This window comes from Arachis hypogaea, chromosome 19 (genome assembly GCF_003086295.3).
Source record: "Arachis hypogaea cultivar Tifrunner chromosome 19, arahy.Tifrunner.gnm2.J5K5, whole genome shotgun sequence".
In the NCBI taxonomy this organism is placed as follows: Eukaryota; Viridiplantae; Streptophyta; class Magnoliopsida; order Fabales; family Fabaceae; genus Arachis; species Arachis hypogaea.
The window spans coordinates 24,161,022-24,180,706 of record NC_092054.1 but is presented as its reverse complement, the minus strand read 5'-3'; the positions used below and the strand labels follow the sequence as shown (position 1 = coordinate 24,180,706).

Genomic DNA, 19,685 nt, shown 5'->3' with positions numbered 1-19,685 from the left:
CAGCGGTGTACTTCCGAAGCTGCGACACGTGAAACACATCGTGCAAGTTCGAAAGATGAGGTGGTAGAGCCACCCGATATGCCACCGGCCCAATCCTCTCCAGGATCTGAAATGGACCAATGTATCGAGGATTCAACTTCTTTGCTTTAATCGCTCTACCTACTCCTGTGGTCGGAGTAACCTTAAGGAAAACATGATCTCCTTCCTCAAATTCCAAGGGCTTCCGCCTCCGATCGACGTAACTCTTCTGGCGACTCTGCGCCGTAAGCATCCTATCTCGGATTTTCTTAACTTGTTCAGTGGTCTCAGCTATCATGTCCGGCCCCAACAAGCCTTTCTCTCCAGCTTCATACCAACATAGCGGAGATTGACATTTCCTCCCATACAATGCCTCATACGGAGCCATTCCGATGCTCGCATGGTAACTATTATTGTATGCAAACTCTACTAACGGCATATACCGATCCCAACTCGCCGGTTGGTCCAAAACACAAGCTCTCAACATATCCTCTAGGGTTTGGATCGTCCTCTCGGATTGACCATCTGTTTGAGGGTGGTACGCTGTACTCAAGCTTAATCGGGTTCCAAAAGCTTTCTGAAATGCACCCCAGAACCTCGAAGTGAAACGAGGATCTCTATCAGAGATTATAGTAGCAGGTACACCATGGAGTCTCACAATCTCCTTTATGTATAACCGTGCTAGATCCTCAAGGGTGTAAGTCATCCGAATGGGCAAAAAGTGAGCTGACTTCGTTAGTCGGTCCACAATCACCCAGATAGCATCAAAACCAGTCCTAGTCCTTGGCAATCCTGACACAAAGTCCATTGCAATACTTTCCTACTTCCATTGCGGAACCTCTAAAGGTCGCAACATCCCGAAAGGTCTTTGATGTTCAATCTTTACCTTTTGACAAGTTAAGCACTTTGAAACATATTCCGCCACATCATTCTTCATACTCGGGCACCAAAACATCGCCTTTAAATCATGGTACATCTTAGTACTTCCCGGGTGAATGGAGAATCCGCTTTTGTGTGCCTCCTTTAAGATATCTTGCCTCAAAGTACCAACATCCGGCACAATGATCCTACCCTTGAATCTCCATAACCCATCTTTTTCTTCCGACACTCTCCACTGTTTTCCTTGCTCGATAGCTGGTAACACCTTCCATAACACTTCATCATTTTCATGAGCCTTTAGGAGTTCGGACTTAAAGTCACTCGAGATTTCTAATCGGCTCAAACACAAGGTTCCAGATACTTCTCGAACACCAATTTTTAGACTCTCGAATCCCTTGAGCAACTTCTCCTCTTGAAGCATCATCCAAGCCGCATATAACGACTTCCGACTTAACGCATCCGTCACTACATTTGCCTTTCCCGGATGGTAATTCAACTCAAAGTCGTAGTCTTTCAATAATTCCATCCACCTCCTTTGCCTCATATTAAGCTCTTTCTGATCAAAGAGATATTTCAAGCTCTTGTGATCGGAGAAGACTTGGAACTTAACCCCATAGAGATAATGCCTCCATACCTTCAAGGCAAACACGACCGCAGCGAGTTCCAGATCGTGCGTAGGGTAACTAACTTCATGAGGTCTCAACTGTCGTGAGGCATACGCCACCACATTATGATGCTGCATCAGCACGCATCCTAGACCCTTTAGTGAGGCATCATAGTACACCTCAAATGGTTCGTTCGGCTCAGGTAACACCAACACAGGTGCAGTGGTCAACTTTTCCTTCAATGCCTGAAAGCTCTCCTCGCACTTAGGAGTCCAAACAAACGGAGTGTCTTTGCGAGTTAACTTTGTCAATGACAAGGCCAATTGCGAAAAGCCTTTGATGAATCTTCGGTAATAGCCAGCTAAACCCAGAAAACTCCTTATCTCAGTTACTGTGGTTGGTTGCTTCCAATCCATCACAGCTTCTACCTTGGTTGGATCTACGGCTATTCCCTTCTTACTCACCACGTGAGCCAAAAACTTCACCTCACTCTTCCAGAACTCACACTTAGACAGTTTCGCATAGAGTTTCTTCTCCTTTAAAATCTGCAACACGGTCCTCAAGTGTTCCGCATGCTCTTCTTCAGTCTTGGAGTAAATCAGGATGTCGTCAATGAAGACAACAACGAATTTATCCAGAAACGGACGGAACACTCTATTCATGTAATCCATGAATACCGCAGGAGCATTCGTCAACCCAAAGGACATTACAGTGTACTCGTAATGACCATAACGAGTCCTGAAAGCAGTCTTAGGGATATCCTCACCCCTCACCCTTATCTGGTGATAACCGGATCGCAAATTGATCTTAGAGAAAACCCCAGCTCCTTGTAACTGATCCATGAGATCTTCAATCCTCGGCAATGGGTACTTATTCTTTATGGTGACCTTGTTCAGCTACCTGTAATCCACACAGAGTCGCATACTTCCATCTTTCTTCTTTACCAGTAACACTGGAGCACCCCACGGGGAAACACTTGGTCGGATAAAGTTCTTACCCAACAATTCCTCTAACTGAGACTTTAGCTTGGCCATCTCTAACGGTGACATCCTATAAGGAGCACTTGAGATTGGTCCCGCCCCAGGCACCAATTCAATAGCAAACTCGACCTCTCGGTTAGGTGGAAATTTCTCAATATCATCGGGAAACACTTCCGGAAACTCACACACTATCGGAATCTGATCCAACCTCTGATCATCACCCGAAACACCAGCGGTTAACAACAGGATACCTTGACATTCGATTCCAGAACAGTTCACCATCATCGAAGTCAAGTAATAATTATTCACCACGACCGGCCCGTCTGTATCTTCCGGCATAAAGTACACCGACTTTGTAGAACAATCAAGCAGGACATGGTTCTCAGATAACCAGTCCAATCCCAAGATAAGATCAAGACCGGTCATCGGTAAGCAGATTAAATTATGGACAAAATCACGCTGCTTGAACCTAAACAAAACTTTCGGGCATCCTAGCCTAGTTACCATGGCTTCATGGGTAGCATTATACACTTTTAAGTCATAACCTAAGGTCACAATCTTCAATCCTAACTCATGGGCTTTCTCAAATACAATGAATGAATGCGATGCTCCCGAATCAAATAAAGCATTTAAAATTTGACCAGCCATTTCACAGTTACCTCGAATGAGTGTCTCGGATCCCTCTGCACCCACAGCTGAGGTGGTGAACACCCGACCAGTCTGTTGTGCCTTCCCAGCACCTTGCTTTTGCTTCTCCAGACAACTTGCAGCTTTATGCCCCGCCTTTCCACAATTGTAGCACAAACCCCATCCGGCCTTGCATGGTACTCCCGGATGGTGACTTCCACACCTAGTACAAGCTTGATCATTCTGAAGCTGCTTCCCAAACCTTTTCCCTTGGGAGTTGTTGTTGTTGGGCCTCCTAAAGGAACCTCCCTTCTTGAAAGGCGGACCTCTAGGTGCAAAACTCTTCCCTCGGTTCTGTGGAAATGATCCTTTGTGACTTCCTTTCTCAGTGGCTGCCCTCTTCACACACTCTTCAGCAACCCTACACTTGTTCACCAACTCGGAGAAAATCCTAATCTCCATTGGTCCCACTGAACTGAAAATATCGCTCGGAGTCCTCCTTCGTACTTAACACACTTCCATTCCTCATATTCCACCGGAGTCCCTTGACACATACGAGAGAATCTGAACAGCTCCTCAAACTTGTCAGTATACTCAGATACGGACATAATACCCTGCTTCAGCTGCAACAATTCAAGCTCCTTGGCCGTCCTAGCAGAAGTCGGAAAGTACTTCTTATAGAACTCCTCTTGGAAGACATTCCAGGTGATATAATCATCACCCTGCTGCAGGAGGCGTCGGATACCTTGCCACCAATGCGACGCTTCACCAGTGAGCAAATAGGTAGCAAACTCAACACGCTGTCCTTCAGGCACCACCTGTGCTCGTAGTGCTCGCTCTATAGCCTGAAACCATGTATCGGCCTCAGTCGGGCTAGTAGTTCCCTTGAACTTCGGGGGATTAACCTTCAAAAAGTTCGCCAGTGTCATCGGGCCTTGAACTCCACCTCCGTCATTACCGTGGTTGTTCATCTGTTGGCCAAGAGCCTCAGCAGTGGCTTGCATAGTAGCAGCCATGTTCTCCAGCGCAGTCATAAAATTCACGGGTCATTAGGGTTAATCCCTGGCGCACGAGCATTCGTATGACCTCTCCCACGGCCTCTACCGCGTCCACGAGGCGCCATCTGGTTCCTATACACACCAAACAATCGATATTAAGTTGATCAGTCTCAATATCGGAAGTCTAGTGCTTCAAAGTCCCAAATGCATGCTCATGAACGTTTATGCCAATTATATCAAGCAGATATACTAACAGCACATGACACATATACAGAGAATGCACAGAAACATAGTCAGTCCATTCCTCAGGCTCTACAGGAACGAACTGCTCTGATACCATAATGTAACACCCTACCATACAGAGTCTTATGCTTAAGTCATAATTGAGAGATGGCAAGGTATTACGACCTCTAAAACAAAAATTTAGTACGTATAGTAGTATGAATAATTGATTATAACTAGGAGCCTTGTAGAAAAAGGGGTAAACAAAAACCGTAACTCGAAAACGCAACACTCCGATCGATAACGTAACGAACAGGGATAAGCTAACGCGAGATCATATATATATATACAAAGGAGTGTCAAAAACAGGAATATCAAGACTCAAAATCCGGCTGCGAAGATAACCGGTCCGAGCATAGCAATATATACATATAATAAAATAAGGAAAACCCCAAAGGAAACCCAAAGGGACACAAATACAGAAACCTATTCTCCAAAACCTCCTATAAGAAGAGTCATCATAGTTTGTATTATTTAATGGAGATAAAAGTATCTAAACAAGATATATAAACCAAAACAGAGTCCCGAGAACAAGGATCTTCACTAATCCAGAAGTCCCCAGCATGCCTTAACGAGAAGCCTCGCGTCCTGCATCTGAAAACCATAAAATCCGCATGGGTGAGAACCAGAGGTCCCCAGCACGGTAACAGCTTCCACATATATAATACATAATAATAGAGGAAAGCCGAAGGCAATCCTAGAACTTCCTCCAGATAATATCAAAGCTTATAAACAAACTAAACCGTAAGTGGCAACTGACTAAAGATCCTTCAGTCTAACTAATACTTCCCTTTCCAATTCCTTCAAACCTCCCAACCACCAACAGGAGTATAATATAACAAACACAGTTATATCAGACAAGAGATTTACAAATAAGAACATATAAGGCATTTAGACAATTAGCAAGTAATATGCAGTCAAATAGGCAATCTCAAACAATTCATGTAGTATGCTTATGATGCATGCCTGTCCCTAGTGGCTGATGATATCATCTGTCGGTTATAGAGCCAACCCGACAAGTCCTGGTAGCTAACCATTGGACTGTCCCTCTGTCGCGCATCCCCAACTCGAGTTATACTCGTCATAAACTTGATCATAATCATGATCCATATCCATCACCCTCACTGGTGAATATTTACAGGGGCGAGCTCATCCGGGTCTTTCAAAGTGCCTAGCCACACTTACAACAAAGGGTCAAAAGAGCTTCGAGTCTCAACCTAGAGCACGTGGTGGCTAGCCACTGCTTCCTCCCAGGGAAACCCTCATCTCCGATGGTGGAAGTGCAAACATTCACAATTCATTCAATAGCATATATGCATTTATACTTAGCCATAATCATGGCTCCACCGTAACACGGCAATAATCTAGCCATCCGGCTCACGGTTAAATCCATAACCAGCCAATTCATTAACAATTACGGCCCTTCGGCCCATGGCACAACAAACACTTCCACCGCCATCCACCGCACCTCACATAATCATCTTGATCCTCAATGATCATCCATTTTCCCTTGCTTCACTCGCAAGTTACCACATTCACTAGCCCTTTTTCTCATGCTAGGCATATCATAATGATTTAAGACATAAGTGGTGAGATCGGAGGCTTAGAAGTATGAAATTTGGCTTTTAAAACTCAAAAATCAACTTTAGGATGAAAACAGGGCCACGCGTACGCGCACTCCATGCGCACGTGCGGATGGCCAAAAACTCATCGACGCGCAAGCGTCATACGCGCGAACGCGCGAGTTGAAAAATATCCAAACGGCGCGCAAGCGTCAGCCACGCGTGCGCGTGGGTGCTCTTGCGTCCAGGCACAAAACTGGCACAATTCTGGCACAACTCTCTGGAAAATAGCTGGGCATATGGCGCAGCGCATCGACGCGCCCGCGACACCACGCGCACGCGTGGATGGTGCTTCCTAGAAGAATGGCGCGCACGCGCCAAGTGCGCCTATGCGCGGAGGGTTATTCTGCTAAAAATTTTCTAAGTTAAAAGCTGCAAAATTCACAGATTCAACCCCCAATCTTCCGACGGTCATAACTCTCTCATTTTAAATCATTTTTCCCCCGTTCTTCGAACGGCATTGACATCCCGGATCCAATTTCATTTCTAAACAGATTTGGCACAAATCAGACATCCGTACTCTAGGTTATGTCCCGTCAAAGTATGCCCAAAAATCATATTTTCATACAAAACCACAAAGTGCCATTTTCAAAACAAGCCACTTTCAACTCTTTTCAAAATCAATCAAAACATGCCAATTTCAACCCTTTTCTTTCAAATCATTCAAAATGTACCAAAATCAATAACAAGCCATCCTCAACTCACACATTGACACTTTACCAAAATTTCCAAAACCACATCCAACCATTTTAACACTTCTCAATCAAATGGCTAAAGGACAAACACAATATCATGTCATACATCCTCCCTCACCCCAATTTCCAATAATATCATTTCCAATCAACCATCATTATACATAATCAATATCATACTCACCATCAACATGGTATCACCCATCAATTCAACATCAATCATCCATCAAGCATATATCACAACATGCATTTCTCATATATCACACAATCAAGGCATCAATATTTATAATCACATATATGATCACATCATATATCTCAACCATTCAATAACATCAACAATTCAATGCCTATCTTAGAGCCTCTAGCCTAAGTATTTCCTACCACATTACATATTAGATACGGGAAACCGAAACCATACTTTAGCCGATTTCCCAAGCTCAACCGGAGCACTTCCAAACCACTTTTCCTCAAGCTCTCAAGGTCTCAACACCTCCAAGAACAGATTTTATCACACAAAACCCTCTTCCAAGCTTTCCAAAATCACTAATCAAGCTCCAATATTCACATATACACAACCTAAGCTACAATCACCATACCCATACACAACATCTCAATACCCAAACATCATAGAACAACAAATCACACTAGGGTTGAGAATCTTACCACACCCAAGGTCCAAGGAGACAAGATTAACCTTCTCCTTCAAGAGAGTTGGGTCCTATAACATCAAAGAGCCCAAAATCTCAACATTTTTGCTCATGAAACTCGAAATCAAGGCTGGAAATTCGAAGAACAAAACGTGGCTTACCTCAAGATTGATTGTATGGGTTTTGTAGAGCTCTCCGCGGTGAACGCGTGGCCGCAAACGGTACAGCAATCGGAGCTCTAGATCAAAAGTTATGGTGGTTTGAAGATCAACCAAGGGAGAGAACTTGAGAGAGTGTTCTTCCCCCCCCCCCCCTCCATCTTAATTTTCAGCGTGTGTTTGTGTGTTGTGAGGAGAAAGAGTGCTGAAAACTAGGGTTTTGGTTTAGTTTAGTTGGGCCAAGGGCCCACTTTGGGTCCGGTTGGACCGGTTTGGCCCGTTTGGTCCAATCTTGGTCCGATTTCTATAAAATTGGTACCGAAACTCTCGTCTCAATCTCCTCTATCATATTTAGCCATAAAAATAACATTTTTGGCTTTCTAGAATAAATTCTCATTTATGGGTTAATTAGCTGTTCATTAACCGGGTCTTACAGTAAATGGGCTCTGAGGCAGTTGGAGGTGCAGTGGTGGTAGCTGGTGCAGCAGTGGATGAGGAAGGGGTAGCCGAAGGTGTGGCAGTCTCATCAGAAGCGGTGAGGAATGGGGGTCTGTGGCCCAAAGCCTAAAACTTCCTGCTGTGAGGGATAATCTTCTTGCAGTCCGCAGCAGGTGGGTTTTCATCAACAAGCTCCCAAGGCACGTCAGCTCGACGGCCTAGCTGGGTGACCAGATAAGGGAAAGGGAGGGTGCCTCTGACATGGACCCTGGCCATGTAATACCGGATGAATCGTGGAAGATACAGGTCCTTACCCTCCATCACACACCAGATGAGGGTGATCATAGCAGCGGGTAGCTCTGTCTCATGAGTGCTCGGCATCACATAGTTGCTCAGAATCTGGTGCCAGAGCCGAGCCTCATCATTTAGGTAAATCATCTTGATTACCTTAGGTATCACTGTGTTCTTTCCCATGACCCATGGGATAGTAGGATCAAGGGCTATTCTCTGCTTGACAGCATCCCAGTCAAATCTCATAAAGCGCATATCCTCTTCAGCCTTTTGGTAACCGTCAGGCTGATCTGATTTAGGCTGAAGGTGGAGGATGTCCTCAATGGCTTCCTCAGTGACCAAAATCTGTTTCCCTCTGAGGTGCACTGCATCCAGGGAAGTCTTGAAATAGTTGCAGTAAAACTCTCTAACCCAGGAAGCATTGATCTCTGTCAAGTTTCTCCCCAAGAAGAACCAGCCTCTCTGTTTTATCTGTTCGGAGGTGTAATGCTATAGTTCTTCTGGAATTTTTAGAGTTCTCTCCAGGTACAGGTTCCTGGAAATGGCAAACACTGGATACTTTAGCTTACAGTATCTGTTTGCAAATTTAACTGGATCATTGGTAGTGAAGAGCTGGTCAGCCTTCTCCTGCGGGGTAAAGTGCTTTTCCCGCCAGGAGTCATCATGCAAAATGTCCAGGATGGACATAGAGAATTCGCCTCTTTTTCGTTTTCCAGCGGTTGCTTTGCCTTTTCCTTTGCGTTGAGGGTCAGACATCCTGAAAAGCAGAAATTGCAGGATATAATTAAAGAACAAAAGCAGGAAAACGAGTAGGCAAATAGGATTTATAGCAATTTAAGCATAAAGGCAAACGAGCAGTAGAGTTATGAAATGAGTTGAATATATGTACATTTTGGACTGTATGTGAGTTAAAAAATCAAAGATGAAAAATCACAATCCAAAATATAATATAGGTAGAATTCATGTTAATTAAGAAAAACAATAATCATGCCTTGAGTTAGAAAAAGTAAGTGGCATGATAATGTTTCCTAGGTAACACTAAATTCACAAATTTAAAGAATAATCAACTCATAATCAAGCAAAAATATCAGGTTATTGATGATAATTCAGAAGGATAGAAAAGTTGCAAAATTAACATGAAATTATCAATAGTGCAAATTATTAACTAGGGGATCAAAATGAATAATAATGCTAGCCCGGGCAGTCATGAATTGGTGTGGTTGTAGCCAGGTAAGGCAAAATATGAAATTTCCAAACTCAATACATGAAAATAATTTTCAGAAAATTGGGCAGCATTCCGGCTAAAATTGGGTGTTCCCGAGTAATAAACAGCGAGAAAAACAGTTCATATGAAAAAAATATTGCTGCAAAGAGTCACAAACAGTAGGAACAGTAAAGAACAGTCTTAACAGCAGCATGAAACATGAAAGAACAGCATATGAACAGTATGAGCATCACAGCAAAATCAGAATTGCGAAATAGATAAAACAAGTAGCAAGAACAGCGCAATTATCAGGCCTAAATCCACTAACCACATCCTAGCTACCTAACCACCTAAAATCCACTACAAACATGCATCTCTAACTATCCTATTCTGAACAAAAATTGAAAAACTAACTAAGGAATCGAAAAGAGGAATCGCAGCATGGCAGAACCTGGTGTGTAGAAGTACAAATGTATGGAACAGAGAAGAGGGTAGAGAGATGGTGGTGGTGACGCGGTGGCGCTGGGAGGGAGCACGGTGGCGCGGTGGTGGAGCTGGGGCGGGTTGGGGTTTGGGTTGGGTGAGGGGGTAGAGGAAGGAAGAAGGGGGGTGAGGGTTGTGGGGGCTGTGGTGGTGGGTTACGGCGGTCGGAGGTTGGCCGCGGTGGGGGGGCAGTGGCGGAGGAGGGTGACGGTGGGTGAGAGGGAAGGTTGGGAGTGGTGGAGGAAAAAAAGAAAGAAGAGAAGGAGAGAGAGGGTGGTTTTCGGCGATGGGGTGCGGTGGTGGGGATGGCGCGGTGGTGACTGGAAGTGTTGGTGGTTGGGTGGCAGAGGAGGGAGGGGTTGCGGAGAAGAGAAGGAGAAGGGGGTATGGGTGACGCGATGGGGTTAGGGTTCGCGTGACTTGGGGTTAGTGGATTCAAATCCACGCGAACGCGTGGGGCACGCGATCGCGTGACTAGGGTGAAATGGGTTCGACGCGGTTGCGTGATTGACGCAATCGCGTGGGTTGGGTAAAAGATGGGTGACGCGGACGCGTGAGGCACGCGACCGTGTCACTGAAAATTGTGCTAGACGTACACTTCCAGCGTCGTTTCAGCGCAACTCTCTGTCTCCATTTAGGGGGCCATAATATCCATGCGACGCGGACGCGTCGCTCACGCTTTCGCGTGGGATGAGTGTTTTGCATTGACGCGAACGCGTGGGCCATTTGTGCTAAACGCACAACAGCCACACGATTCCAGCCCAACTTTCTGGGCATTGGATCTTTACGCTGATTTCCTTCTCACGCCCACGCGTGGCCTGCGCACTCGTGTGGCGTGATTTCTCTCTTTTTTTATGCAATTATGCAATTATGCAATGCTAATGTAGATGCTATGAATAACTCCAGGTTCAATGGAAATAAAATACAATAAAAACAAACAACACGAAATAAAATTGAAAAAGAGAAACGATCATACCATGGTGGGTTGTCTCCCACCTAGCACTTTTAGTTAAAGTCCTTAAGTTGGACATTTGATGAGTTTCCTGTTATGGTGGCTTATGCTTGAATTCATCCAGAAATCTCCACCAATGTTTGGAACGCCAACAGCCTCCGGAGTCCCAAACTAGGCATGTAAAGCTTCTGAGCAGCTTTAAACAAATTCTCAGGCTCCCGGGGTGACGAATGTCAGAATAGATTCCAGGATCCCAAACTTTGCTTTGAAATCCGTCTTTGTCTTGATCTATATTCTTCCATCCGGGCGGTTTAGAAATTGTATTCTCACCAAAATGACCAAACGTCTTCCGAGACCCATTCAATTGAACTTGATACCAATCCGTGCACTTCGAATTGAAGCGTGGAACCTTATTGAATCTTGCACACCAGCTCTGAGTACGAGCCATTTCTCTCTTACTCTTAAAGCTGTAGAGAGCTCTAAGCTGGCCATCTGTTTCAAGCAAACCATATTCAAGTGGAAAAGTAAAGACAAAGGTTAAGGATTGTACCCACTTGAAGCTTGTATTAGGTGGTAATGGCCTTGGGATAGGTGTTTCCAGTGGTTCTGTAAGCTCTACTCTCTTGTATTCTTCTGTGAATTCCTCCACTTCTTTGCAAAATTCTTCAACTGCAACTGAATCTTGATCAAAGTCTTCTATGTCTTCCTCGTCACTCAAGTCATACATTGGAGGTTGAGAGAAATCTACCTCGACATCATCTTCGTTTTCACTTGGATAAGGCTCTTCAAGCTCAAGGAGTTCAGTTGCGGATGTGAGTTTGTGACTAGGAGAGATTAATTCATGATCATCATTGCCTATGTAATCAACTTCTTGGTCTGTTCCGTCCAATTTTTCACAAGGTATATGCTTTGGAGGTTGTGCACTATCCTCCTTGACATCAAATTCGAACTTCTCGGCGGAATCCTTTACAGTTCTCGATTCCCATGGAGGTTCAGCATCCCCTAAATCTTCAACCACCTCTTCCTCTACAACTATTATGGCTTCCTCCACTTGTTCCAATACAAATCTATGCTCTTCATTGTCCACCGAAGTTTTTAGTGTCTCCTTCATGCTACGCTCTTCTTTTGATTCTCCACATGTAGCCATGGGAGTACTCTAAGTGCTCAGATGTCGGGAAGCTATTATATTTACTACCTCGGTTAAGGCAGTAGTGAGTTCCAGTACGTCCCTTTGCATCTTCGCTTGCCCTTGAAGAAGAACACGAAGGTTGTCATTCATTGGAGATTGGGGTGGATATGAGGATTCATTGGTTGGGAGAGAGGGTTCATAATAAGAATATGGTAGTTCTTGGGAGTAATTGGATTGGGATTGTGGTAGATAAGGGTCATACGATGGTGAATGGTGAAAAGGAACTTGTGAGTGTGGTGGTTCAAAGCTGCGTTGAGAGGATGGTCTATAAGCATAGGGTGGGGCTTGTTGGTAATTACAAGGGGGTCCACCATATCTATCAGCTTGGTATGCATTGTAGAGTGGTCCTTGCCCATGATATCTTGGAGGGTGTTGTTGCCTAAAGGGTTGATCAGATCCTCTTGGCTCCATCCATCTTTGATTGCTTAGACCTTGATGCATATTCCTGTTATAGCTTCCACTCCTTTCAACAAATTTAGAACCAAACTCAAAGCGAGAGGGGTGAGAATTCATAGTAGCTAATAGAAATAAAAGGGAAAAACAAAAACAAATAAACAAGTAAAAGAAAAATATTTACAATAACCAATAATAAGGCACACGTTTGCGATTCCCCGGCAACGGCGCCATTTTGACGAATTGATTTCCTATCGGTAAAGAATAAAAGTGATCGCGTTATAAGTATAGTTTCTAAACCAACAGAAAATCCTTTCGTACAAACGTTTGGTTGTCACAAGTAACAAACCCAATAGAATTTATAAACCGAAGTATTCAAACCTCGGGTCATCTTCTCAAGGAATTGCAGGGAGGTATGACTTATTATTAGCTATGGAAAAGGTAGAATTTTGGGTTTTAAAAGTTTTGAACAAGGAAAATAAATTGCAGGAATTAATAAATTAATATCTAAATAAACTCTTGGCAAGGTATGAAAATTCGGAATTCCAATCCTAGTTATCCTTATCGATGGTGATGAGAATTGAGTTTTAATCCCACTTAGTTAACCTTTTTTAAAGCAAAGGAAAGTCAAGTGGACTAATTAGTTAGATTCTCAAGTCCTAGTCAATTCCTAAGAAAGGACTAGAGTTAGTGGAATTCAATTCAATTAGCAAAAATAACAATTATCAATCACGATAAGTTTGATAACTCAAGAGTCTCCAGTTAATCAATTTAAGCCAAGAATATAAAAAGCTAAATAAGAATCATAAATCTGAAATACCTCAATTTATATTAAATAAAGAAAATCCTAACATGAATGGTTCATAAGCCAATTTGGCAACATAAGTAATTAACAAATAAAAGCATTAAAGTATCTAGAAGTAGAAGAGAAATATAAAGTAAAAAGAATATTGAACCTGAGAGGAAATTGAAGTCCTAAATCCTTTAAGAAGAATCATAATCCTAAAACCTAAGAGAGAGGAGAGAGCCTCTCTCTCTCTAAAAACTACATCTAAAATATCAAAAGTGAATGTATGTTCTCTTCTTATTTGATTCCTCCATTCTCTGGCTTATATTCTGTGTTTCTGGATTCTGAATTGGGCTGAAAAAGGGTCCAGAAATTGCTGGGGGCATTTTCTGCAGATTCTGGTGCGTGGCGTCTGTCACGCGTCCGCGTGGGTCACGCGGTCGCGTCATCTGGGAGTTTTTCTTATCACGTGTTCGCTTCGGTCACGCGTACGCGTCATTTACGTTCTGCTCAAGGCACGCGTCTGCGTCAGTCACGCGTTCGTGTCAGTGCCTTTTCGCGCTGGGCACGCGGCCGCGTCGTCCATGCGTTCGCGTCGCTGCCCTTTTCTTCAAAACTCCATTTTTGTGCTTTCATTTCATTTTTGTATGTTTCCTTCCTGTCCTCTAAGCCATTCCTTCCTTAGGAGATCTGAAAATACTTAACACACAAATCACGGCATCGAATGGTAATAAAGGGTAATTAAAATTAATATTTTTAAAGCATAGGAAACGTGTTTTTCACATATATCACATAATAAGGAAGGGAAAGTAAAACCATACAATTTACATGAATAAGTGGGTGAAGGATTGAATAAATCACTTAAATTGAGCACAAAATATATCATAAAATATGGGTCTATCAGCACTTCACCATGAACTTGTCGATGCAGTCCGCCGAAGGCAACACACCCAACAACTCCTGGAACCAATCCCATGCAGGTCTCCCGCCATCAATAAACCGCTGGAAATCTATCAAGTATCTGCTGATGTAATGTCCGTCGATGGGAAGCCCTAAATGGTACGCAACATCCTAAAGTGTAATCGTGCACTCTCCGAATGGCATATGAAAAGTGTGAGTCTCGGGCTATCACCGCTTTACAAATGCACTGACCAGTGGCTTATCCAACCTAAACTAGTGGTCGTTGAGCCTCGCAAGGGGGGCTAAGCCGGCCATGTGCAGGTATGGTATAATCTTGTCATCTAGGGTCATACCATGCTGCTTCCTCATGCTGGTAATACATCGATGTGGTTGTACCATGATGAAAAAATTTCTTTTAGAACCATCACAAGTTACATTAAATAAATTAATAATTTAATAAAATTAAACTACATTCAATAATTTGATAAATTAATCTTTAATAATTTAATCCTAAATAATTAATCCTAAATAACCCTAAATATATTAATTCTAAATAAATTAAACTAAATTAAATTATTAAAAATTTTAACCAACCCAAACTAAATAAATTTTGAACGACTTAGATTTTTAACTAAATTACTAGGCCTTTAACCTAAAGCTTAAGAATTACATTAAATATAAAAAATTAAACTAATTTACATTCTCATTTTATTTCTACTGCCTATTTAACCTAACATTAGAAACCTACCTAAACTCCAGAAAAACTACTAATCTAGTTAATCACTACTTTAACTAAGCATTGTTAATCAGTAAACAACTAATCTAACTACTATTTGTAGTTTAATCACAATAGCGCATATAAAAAAAATTAGATTTGGGAATGTTGTTTTTAGAGATAAGTCATTGTTCTTTCTAAGCTAATGTTGGTCATGGCAGCTAAGTTTCTTGGATAAAGATTTGGGAATGTTGTTTTTACCTTAAGCTAAATTTTGTTGCTGATCTTCAATTCCTCTTCTTTCAATTTATAAGGGAGGTGCTTATCAAGAATCTGGTCGAGTTTGGGGTGCCAAAGAGATAGCAATCCTAGCAAGGACTTGTGCATGGATGCCTCATGGTTTCATGAGTGTGAGTACATCATTGGGAGCTGGGAAAGCTTTATTGAGATCCCTTTATGAGCAGTATGCTTCATGGGGTGTTGATTTTGGTAATTGAGATATAATTTATAGTCAATTTATATATGTGATATATCATCATACTCATGTCTCAGATAAATTTAAGCAATATAATGCATCAGCTTTTCTTCTATACACTATGTGTACTATTTGTTTTTGGGAGATTGTTGTTTAGGAAGAGTGAGATAGAGTTGATATTTTAGTGGTTCTATAACTTTCAGTCAGTGATTTCATATATCAAATTTCAAAGCTTCTAGTTCAACTAAAATTAAGAAAAGGATTATCTTTTGGCCACACTTTTAAAATAGTCAACCATGGATTATGTTTTCATTTGTTAGAGAGTTGAGTAAATCTTGAAGATTAGATTGATTATTTTTTATGTACTAATTAGGGGATACTCTGAATTAAAAAAGGTAAAGAAGATTATATTTGTTTATTCATGTATGAAGAAATTACTCAATGGTATTTAAAATTTAGCAACCAGTAATTTGTTTTATACTTGCAGTGAAACATGACTATGTATTTGGTGATGACTTGGATTTAAGTGAAATAAGCTATGTATCAGAGGTATTATGCAGTTTCCTTTACTCCTGATCAGTAAATATCTTGGCAGATTCATTGACCAATTTACAATGTGACATGTCATTTCAGGTTCTAAGGAAGCTTGATCGCTCCATTGTATGTTCCTTGTCTCTTGGAACTAGTGTGACACCAGCCATGGCCAAGGATGTCATTGGACTGGTCATCATGTATCGTATTACAGGAGATGAATGGGATACATGGTGGGATGTAAAAGGTCACTTTGACGTAACGAGGTTATTAAATAATTGTTCTATTTCAGTTTGGGTGCTTGCATTGTATCACTTTATATTACCTTTCAATAATGATGCTTCTCCATCCTTGGCTATACAATAAAGTTAGTTTATTCAATTTTGAATCAGAAATTTTGCAACTGCTAATCTGATAGGAGCAACTGGCTTAAATGGGAAATCCTGGCCTATTTGGACATGCTTCCATTTGGATAGCTAGCAGATCCTGGTATTATATAGAAATTACTTTTTGTTAGATACCCGAATCATAAAGCACTAGAACTATGGAGGATTCTCATCAAACATATTTATTCTGTTAATATGAAGATATTATTGCTTCACTGATTCTGTTTGTTTACAAATACAAAAGATGTTTAAAATCATCTATCATTGATAATTGCTACAAACTCATTTTATAAATGATACTCATGGTAATGTTGATGATCATCAAAATCCGGTAGTGTAAATGAAGGTCCACACAGGTATTATAGACTCAATCTAGAAAAGCAAAAGACACAGGTATTTGTAAAAGCACAATTAAGTTGCTTTCCCAAATTGTCATGCAAATTTTGATGTGTGACATGTATTATCAGTACACACTGACTGGTTGTATTGACTTACAGATAATACTTTGGGTGATAGCAGAGTCTCCCCTAATGTATGGAGGGGATCTACGAAAAATTGATCCTACAACATATGGCCTTATCACAAACCCTATCCTTTTGGAGATCAACTCTTTTAGCTCAAACAATATGGAGGCATGTGAGCCTCATATTTGTTATGGATGATTAGTAATCATGAAGTTTCATATTTGTAGTTGAGTATGTAAAGGAAATAGATAATGTAATAGTTATTGGAATTGTAATGCATGTATTACAAATTTATGGGTAGTTGTTTATGACTTTGGTTTTTTGTTAGAGCTTGTCATGTTATCAACCACTATATTTGGTGTACAAGTTTATGAAGGTTTTATATTGTTAATAGTAATTAAAATTGTTATGAAGGTTGCATATTGTCTAAATTTTATATTATCTATGAATTTTGTTAGGTTTTATTACGAAGATTAAAGAATAAATGACCATTTGTACCCATAAAAGATGAAAACACTGATATATGTACCCACACTAAATCGAAACTAAACTTGTACCCACACAAGATACCCTCCGTGTGACAAAGTACCCTACGTAGCACTCCAACCCTCTAAAGACAGTGTACTTTTGTCACACGGAGGGCATCTTGCGTGGGTACAAGTTTAGTTTCGATCTAGTGTGGGTACATATGTCAGCGTTTTCATCTTTTATGGGTACAAATGGTCATTTATTCAAGATTAAAAAAAACAGTTGAACTTAACAAACTTATAGCCACGCTTTGAAAGCGTAACTATTCCGTACAGTAGCCACTTTTCACCACGCTTTAAAGCGTAGTCATATCTCTAGCTACTAGCAGATGTGACCCTTTCAAAAGCGTGCTGGTTGCTCAAAAAGCTTACCGAAAAGTTATTGCTATGCTTTTTTCCACTTTTTGCCATGCTTTAAAAGTGTAGCAAAATTATGGTTTTCTTGTAGTGTACTATGGTGCTATGTACACATGTTCTAAGTATTTTCATTAAATTGTAAGGTATACCAATTATGATAATTCTTTAATTATAAGCTTATAATTTTATGAATGATTTCATTTTATTTGAAATTTATTTTATTTCCTTTTTTATCAAAGATGTAATATATGATGAACGGATTCAATCAGTGGAGATCGAATATTGGATCTAAGTTTGAAGATTTGGAGATAGTGGTAATATTATTTTGCTTCAAGATGCTAAAAATGATTCATGTGCATCATGATTTTTTTTTTTTTGTCTATGCACATAACGATTTAATGAAAAGATAACAAAAAAAGAATCCATCTATCTTTGCTAACGACCACAATTTTCCATTCTTAAATATTGTACGTGAAAATTGTGTTGCAAAATCCCTTATGTAAAATTAAACAAAATGTTTGTTAGTCTTTGCCTTGATAATATATTACCAATATCTCAAGTTATAAATAAAAGTCAAGTCATATAAATACATTCTTGTATCATGCATTAAAGTTATTTTAACAAAAAATAATTAAAATATACCACGAATAGCAGGAACTTAATGTAATAGTTGGACTTGAAAATTTATTCTAAATTTTCATTAATTGCCCTTTCATATTTGGCATATTCATGTATTTTTTTTTATCACGTAATATAGTTGCATGAGAAATATATGTAAATATGAGAAAAATCTTTGCCTAAACAAATTGAAAATTTTCTTTTTCCATTTCTAGCCACATGTTCATCATCAGCTAATCAAAGATGCTTTCTAATTTTACCTAAATACTTAAAATAATAAGAATATACTAGAAGGCTATCAGAATTTATTGTTTTTAATTATTAATTAGCTAGGCATTGATCTTTAAAAATATAGACTAAAATATGTTGTTAAATTACCAAATTAAATGAATTATTAGATTGATGCTATAATTAAAAATGATAGCTAAAAAATAATAAATTCTGATAATCTTGTAACATTTTTCTAAAATAAATTTTAATTTTATCTCTATTATCTAAATTCATTTTTATATTCTAATTTTATCTGTATATTTTTATACCTTCACTTATTATTATCTACTCCTCCCTCCAACAATTCCACCACCACTTTCACCACCACCACCACCATCACATTTATCTTAATTAAAACATAAATTGTACTGGGACAAAGGGATGGTCTCCAAAGGTAATGCTTGAGATAATGAATTGCAAGGACTCCTTCAGCTGCAACACATCTTGAATTCAAAAGAAAAAACATAAGTCATACATATTGTTCCAGCTATTTTATTTTGTTCATGGCACTGGCAAGATATTATTTGTAATACGACATGTTGTGTATAGCTAAAAAATTTAAATTTAAAGAAAATTCATATGAATAATTACCTCCTCAAGTATAATAATAGAAATTTTTGGTACTTTATTGAAGTGATTTGATTTTGTCATGATCATTATCATCACCTCTGTATATAATGTTGAAAAATCATTGATACCAAGCAACGATTCTTGGAATGGCATTGATAAGAGAAAGAAGTCATTAGCCCTAAAACTATTTAGAGAATACATAAGAATAACAAACTCCGTGATGTTTCAAGTTTTTTCAATCATCCTATTTATAATGGTTCTACAAAGAACAAAAAAATGTTGACGTAATTCATGGCAAATATGGAAGGACAATAAACAGAAATTTTGAATAAATTTTTTCAAGTCAAAATACATTAAATAAGAAGATTTTTTTCATAAATGGGGAAAAGATGTTTATAAAATTTATTGTAAAAAATTAACAAGTTGAAAAATAGAAATTAATTTCTTCATTTATATTAAATTCCATCCATTCATTGTATATTTGAACGAAAATATTTTATTATTATGCAAAGATTCTTTATTTTGTGTTTCTTAATTTCTATTTGAATAATTGAGTAAATATTAAATATAATAAATATATAATTGTAGATGTTATATGCATGAAAATATTCATAAAGTTAAATAAGA

General features: G+C 39.8%; 1 pseudogene; it reads left to right on the top strand.

Moving 5' to 3' along the window:
- Positions 1-15,150: 15,150 nt before the first annotated feature.
- LOC112778122 (alpha-galactosidase-like) lies at positions 15,151-16,914 on the top strand (annotated as a pseudogene).
- Positions 16,915-19,685: the final 2,771 nt, after the last annotated feature.